Source organism: Gallus gallus, chromosome 2 (assembly GCF_016699485.2).
Source record: "Gallus gallus isolate bGalGal1 chromosome 2, bGalGal1.mat.broiler.GRCg7b, whole genome shotgun sequence".
Taxonomy (NCBI): domain Eukaryota; kingdom Metazoa; phylum Chordata; class Aves; order Galliformes; family Phasianidae; genus Gallus; species Gallus gallus.
This window is the reverse complement of record NC_052533.1, coordinates 4,795,433-4,802,031: the sequence shown is the minus strand read 5'-3', so window position 1 is coordinate 4,802,031 and position 6,599 is coordinate 4,795,433. Positions and strand designations below refer to the sequence as shown.

The 6,599-nt window shown below is 55.4% G+C and overlaps 1 protein-coding gene across 7 annotated transcripts in view; it reads left to right on the top strand.

The window, feature by feature from the left end:
• Positions 1–744: 744 nt before the first annotated feature.
• LOC420419 (mitogen-activated protein kinase kinase kinase 3-like) overlaps positions 745–6,599 on the top strand; it is a 68,262-nt gene continuing 62,407 nt past the window's right edge. For 5 of the 7 annotated variants that reach the window (XM_015281099.4, NM_001079726.2, XM_046921373.1 and 2 more), the window contains exon 1: positions 745–840. The gene's annotated coding sequence lies outside the window, so the exon portion shown is untranslated. Of the gene's footprint in view, positions 4,232–6,599 lie in introns of all 7 variants that reach the window. The other 2 variants (XM_046921362.1, XM_015281097.4) reach the window with 2 other exon arrangements.

Below are 6,599 nucleotides of genomic sequence, written 5' to 3'. Positions count from 1 at the left end.
GAGCCATCTGCTGTTATTTGGTACACAGAATCGGTTTCTATGGATTTCATTAATAGGTCACACGATTGTGTACGAGGATGTGAGATGGGAATCTCTCCAGAGGGGTCCCTGCCTGGGGCTCCTATTGCTTTCACAGGCAGCGGCTCAGGCTTTCTGGCAGCCCTGAAAACCTTTAGGGGAACGGCTCTGCTCTTAGGATTCTGCCTGCTTTTCTGCCTGCTTTTCTGCCTGCAGACCTCAGGCCCCACTTGCATTGGCTTTGGGGTCCATGGTGCGTGCTGGCCCTTACGGTGTGAATTTGGTTTTTAAGCCACTTTGGCCTCACATCAGATGGATCCAAGGGGTTGTGCCGCACAAAGGACGCTCAAGGCAGGCACCTGCGGGTCACCACATCCCAGAAGCTGCTCCACCTCCCACAGGGGCTGCCGGGGAAGCTCTGAGCTGCTCTGTGACCACAGCTGCCATCCCAGAAACAGCCGAGAGCCACCCCAAAACCCCACGCCCCAATCGGGCCCGGCCCTCCCTCGCTCCCTAACGCGAACCCCGAGTACCACAGGAAGCCCTCAGCGGGGCCTCGCGTAATGGCGCCCCCTGGCGGCGCGGCGCGGCGCGGCGCGGCCTGGAGCACCCCGGCGGGCTGGCGCTGCGCTCGGCGCCGCTCCTCACCGCTTCCCCATTGGCGGTGGCGGCTCCGCGCGTCATCGCTTCCTCCCGCTTTTGTGCACCGCCCCGCGTCCCGCTGCCGCTGCCGCTCCGGATCCCGCCGTGCCGCGTTGAGCCGAGCCGAGCTGAGCTGAGCCGCCGCGCATGGCCCTCTGCGGGTAGCCGCTCTCCGGACAGGTGAGGCTCTGCGGGGACGCGGGGCTCCTTCCGCGGGCGGTGGGTGCGTGCAGCCGGGCTGCGGGCTCGGTTTTTTTCTTTGGCTCTTTCATTTTTATTCTATATTCTTTTTTTCCCCCCCGCGGTGCTGATTTGGAGTTTCGCAGCTCGGCTGCTTTCGTTGTTCTTTCCCTGTGCCCCTTCCCCGAGCTTCTGAACGGGCTGACGGGTTGCGGGGTTCCGCTCCGTGGCGGTTCGGGCTCCGTGCGGGGCTCATCCCGCTGCGGGGCGGCCGCGTTACAGCCGCTCGCGTTGCCGGGACGCCCCGGACTCGTGCCGTACCCAGCATTGGGTCTCCGCCGTCCGCGTTGGTGCCGAGCACCGCGACTCACAGAACCGGGGGACCGTGCATGGAGCCGTTTTGTCGCCTGACGTGGCCGAGCTGTGCCAGCGCTGCTTGGGAAGCGGATTCCCCCTCTGCTGCTGCTCGTTTCCTCCTCCTCCATTCCCGTTGGCTTCTCAGCCTTCCGCACGCCGACCCACCGCTGCGGGTTTGGCTGCGCACCGAGAGCCCAAACCCTGAGCTCCCCCCGTGCTGGGGATGCTGAGGAAAGCCGGGTCGGATGGGGACCGGGGCAACCTGAGCCGGTGGGTGGCAGCCGGCCCACAGCAGGGCCTTGGAGCTGCGGGCTGTTTGAGGTCCTTTCCCGCCCAAACCACGCCGTGCTTCGATGGTTCTTTGTAGGTTGGGTTTTGTGAGGAGTTTGGGTGATGCCGGGGGTGCCAGGAGTCAAATGGCAGCGCTGTGCTACCTGAGGGTCTGCGCCCATCCCTTGGACAGCCCTTACAATGGAAGGGCTTTGAGGTTTCGCCTGCTTTTGAGTGCTGTGCTCCCCTGCTCTGTGCCTCGGGAGGGTTTCCCAGCCCATAGAAGCTCCTGCGTTGGATGGGCTGCCAGCCCACTGGGATGTGGGCACAGGGGCCCTTTTGCACCTTCCTTCTCTAAATGGGTTCTGGCACTGCAGTTTTTTTCCATCGGTCTCATTGCAAAGAGATGCAGTCTGGCTTTTTGTACAGAACAGAACCTGCAGGCTGATGGACACAGCAGCATGGGAACTGCTCTCCTCCCTCCATCCCTCCCCAGGCACTGCTATGGGTCGGGGATGCATCCTGGTGTGAGGGTGCAGCTTGGGCTTGCTTTGTTTTCTGAGTTTTGCTGTTGGGAAGGGCCCGGTGGGGATGGCAAGGATGGCAAGTGCTGGCAGGGCTCGGTGCTGCACATCTGTCCCTCCTGTTGCAGAGCTGCTGCTGGAGGGAAGTGAGTCCGGGAGGTGAGAGGGTCATAGGCTCCAGTGGGAAGGGAATTAAAATAAAGACTTTCAATGGCAGCTCAGCCAGCTCATCTGCTCCGAGGAAATATAGTTTTTCTCTCTACAAATCACTGCATTTCTGTGTATCCCGAGGTCCAGCTCAGGAAGGAGCTGCGTGTCCCCGGGGGCAGCAGAGCCCTCAGCTCCTGCAGTGCGATGGGCCATGGGCTGGTGTTTGCCAGCTGCAGGCAATGTGTTCTGGGCTCAATGCAACAATGTGTTCTGAGCTCGGTCCTTCCCACTCCCCTCCGCACATATCCCGGCCAAGTGCAGCGTGCACAGCAATGTGCAGAATGTCAGCTGTGCACCGGGGAGATGGAAAATGCATTATGGAGCCATAAGAAGGGGAATATGGAATTTTATATTCTTTTTTTCCCCCTCAGGCGCTCCTCAGTCTTTGCAGAAGAGCTCTGAGTGGCCCACTGATCCCTAACCTGGCTGCTAATCTGTTCTCCCCCTGCTGCCTCCTTCAGGCATAGGCTCTGCATGTTCCTTCCAGGTGCCTTTACTGCCCTTATCAGGTGGGATGCAGGGATGCTCCGCGTTGTCACGCTTGGGCCCAATCGTGCTGCCTTTGTGTGATGCGTGTGCACCGGGTTGGCGTCTGCCACACTGCTTTTCTGCAGGAGAGATGAGATGAGTGCTTTTTCCATCTGTGAAGGGATGTGCGAGTGCGTATGCACGTGGTTGTGTTGGCATTTTGGTTTGTTTGCAGTCTACCCTCACACTTCTGATCCAGTCTGGCCAAGCAGTCTTCTTATTAGTCACTGCAATGGCAACCGATGTCCAACCCAACCAGTGTCCAGCCCGATCGCTGTCCCACCTCGTCTTTAATAACAGAAGAATAAAAAACAGAATCATAGAATCATTAAGGTTGGAAAGGATCTCTAAGATCATCCAGTCCAGCCATCAGCCCAACCCGCCATGCCCACTGACCATGTCCATCAGTGCCACAACTCCATGGTTCTGGAGCACCTCTGGGGACAGTGACCCCCCCCACCTCCATGGGCAGCTGTGCCACTGCATCACCACTCTTTCAGAGAGGAAATTATTCCTTATATCCAGCCTGAAATCACTGCCTTCTGCTCCAAAGCCACTGGGGAATGATTCCCTGCAGAAGATGGATTGCTCGGGAAAGCAGCACGAGAGTGATGAGCCTGCCCTGTGCCACCGTGCTGGGAGCTGTGGTGTCCCATAGTGGTGACAGAGGGAAGAATTCGGTCCCTCGGTGCTGCAGCGGCTGGGAGAAAAGCATTTGGGCAGGTGGGCTGTGAGGGCTCGGGGTTGAGCCTCATGTCTTTGTGGTTGGGGCAGGGTGTGCTGCTGGATGTCATCGTGGCATCGGCTCCGGGTGTTCCCAGAGCACCGGGGGTGCCTTGGAAAGCTGAGAGTTGGATCTAGGCTTGCTGAGGCTTGCAGGAGTCGGAGGTGGCAGGTGCCTGTACCACCAGAAGAGGAGGATTCAGCTCCAAAATGCGTTTCCCAAACACATTTTCCTTGGAAGATCCTCATGTCAATGTTAACGGAGACCAAGTGGCACTGAGTCTCTCGTAGAAGCTGTCCTCTCCCAAGTTAAAACTCACTCTGGCTACCATTTAATCAGCTTTTTTGACCAAAAAAAACTCCCCTGGTTTTATGTTCCCCACTCTGCAAAACGATCTGGGCAGATGAACCACCGCCGTACTGAAACCCTGGGAGGAGCTGAGCTGGAGGTTGGCCCGGCGCCGGAGGAACAGCACAGGACAAAGTCCGGGCAGCGACGTGCATGGGCCAGATCCTGGAAGGAGCTGCTCTCTGCGTGGGATGCTGTGCAAACAGCGTGTGCTGGCCGGGCCCTCGGATAGCCTGAACACTCAGCTGGTGATTAAACACCACTCCTGCACTACTAGGGCTGTCCTGGAATGTTGGTGTTAATCTGGTCTGTTTGAAGGCTTTTTGAGCTTCTGGAGCTTTGCAAGTGCCCAAAGATCCCTCGAGGACTTTGGAAGTTTTGCACGTAACAAGGCTTGGCTGGGGAAAACAGCTCAGGGACAAGGTGCAAGGTGAGGTCTTGTAGCTGGTGGTCAAGGTGAATGGATTGGAATGCATGTGTGGACAGGAGCTCTGTTTTGATTCCTTTTTCCTTGTTGGCCTCTAACCTGAGAGTGCCCTCGGGGGGACCGTCCCTGTTCTGCATGCTGGGTCATTGCAAAGGCTGACTGATAATGTTATCTATCTGTGGGTGATGCTGATGGGTCGGCAGCTCAGCTTGGTGTCTGAAGAGATGATGCAGTCAATGCGGAAATGGGTGGCTGGAAGGAGGTGTGGGCTGGGACCTTGCAGCAAAGCGGTCTGCAGGCTCTGAGAGTGATGACTGTGTGGTGTATGGAGGTGGGAGGTTTGGGTTTGCTTCTGCTGAGGTGGATCAATCAGAGAATGGTTTGGGATAGAGACCCAAAGGCCATCCAGTTCCACCCATGGGCAGGAACCCACCAGACCAGGTTGCCTAAGGCACATCCTTCCGTACAGCCACCAGGCTGGGTTGAGCTCCTGGAAGGCTTTCCTTGCTTGCTCAGGATGCTCTCACTGCAGCCTCAGTGCCTTCTGTTTGCCTTTCAGCATGGAAACACGGTCCAATCCTGACTGCAGTTCTCCTGGCTCCCAGCTTGGCCAGCAGCTTTTGGGAAACCTGAGCACCCGGTTAATAAACCGATGGAATGCATTTGCTGCTCCTTGGTCTTAATCCTTCCTTGCTGGTGTAACAGAGTAGCCAGAGTCATTAGAGAAACATGCAAAATATTTCAGTTATTTCTATTTGGACGGTGCTGGTGGCAAATAAGAGCTAAATGGAGCCTGCATTGAACTGTGCTTAGTTTGTTGCATCACTGGTTTTATTGGAAGGTTCAAGGTCCGGCTCTGAATTGGGTTCAGCCCAGCATCAGGGTGTGTTGGAGCTGCTTTGTGCCTAATGAAGAGGTGGGCAGATGGAGAAATGAGGGGAAGGGCTGTATGTATGTGCTTCTTTAAAATGTTGGGTTGTCATTCTCCATCACTGCCTTCGCCAACCTCCTGAGTGCCCACAGTTAGATGGGTTTGTTTTGGTGTCTGTCCCATGAACTGACTCTCGCAGTGCCTCTGAAGCTTCCCCACCAGCCATGGGCAGATGCCTGTGTGTGATACCAGCACTGATGTGCTCCTGGATGCTGCCTTGAGTCATGGCTGGCTCTGATGGAAGGGCAGCTGTGTTGTTTTCTGCATACCCTAAAGATGGCCTCTGTCTGCAGACCAGCTTGGCTTCACCTCTCTTGGCTGAAATGACCTCGTATGCATGAAGGGTTTGAGGAGTGCCGCCTGCCATTCCCTATGTTTGCTTGCACTGGGGATGGGGATGAAATGCTTTGCTTGCTGGGGCCCTCCCCAAAGTGCTGAGATGTTGAAGATCCAGACAATATGTGTGTCATTCACTGGGCTACCTGGCTGATGACTCAAGAAAAAGAGAAAATACTTAAATCATCACAGTATATCAGTGTGTTCACATACAGCACTACCGGTATGACTAACAACATGGTGCAAGCCTGCTTGGCTTTGGGATGGGGCTGGATGAGGAGAGGGTATTTTACACTCAAAAGTTGTGTCACAGAAGACAAGCTCAAACAGTCAGCTTTGGTACTGGTGTAGAATGTGCTGTAACTGTCTTCATCTCCCAAGGGAAAGCTGGGGATCAGCTCGTTGCGGTCTTGGTCTATGTCCAGGAGCATCACTGAGGGTTTTGAATGGTGCCCTTGCAGCATCCTGCCTTAACCAGGGAATACACTGGGGAAATTATATACATGAGTATGTTAAGACAGCTATTCCCTTTGCAGGGCTTGGAAAAAATTGCCTGTACATCTATTGCAAGAGTCTTGAGGTGTCGGTAGACGAAGCTGTGTTCTGCTTAACTGCATGTTGGCATTCTTTTGGCTGTTCTTGGAGTTCTTGAGAAATGAGAAGAGGAAACAGTTTGGTGAGAGACTGAGGAAAGCAGAAGGATGTCTTTCATGCATCTGTGTGCACTGAGTTGTGCAGATGTATGTGTGCTGTGTAGTCCCTGGTTGGAAGGGGTCTGTTGGAGGGGATGAGGCAACCTGTGCTCCTTACAAGCCTACAGTGTTGGCTTTTGGGCTGGTGGGCAGTAGGTTGGCTGTATGCTCTGGCTTGTGAGGTGACTTTATCCCCTCCGCTTGTAGTTTGCGATGAGGAGCACAGAACCTGTCTGCTAAATCCCACGTGTGGCACATCCTATAGAACAAGGCAGCCGTGCTGCAAGGCTCTGTGTGGGGCAGTTTCTGACATAATCCATCAAGAAGCAGTCTGCTCTCTGACTTACTGCTGGAAGTGTGTGGTTGTGGATGGATGAGCAGTTGCTTACCTAGCATTACCAAAGCAACGAGT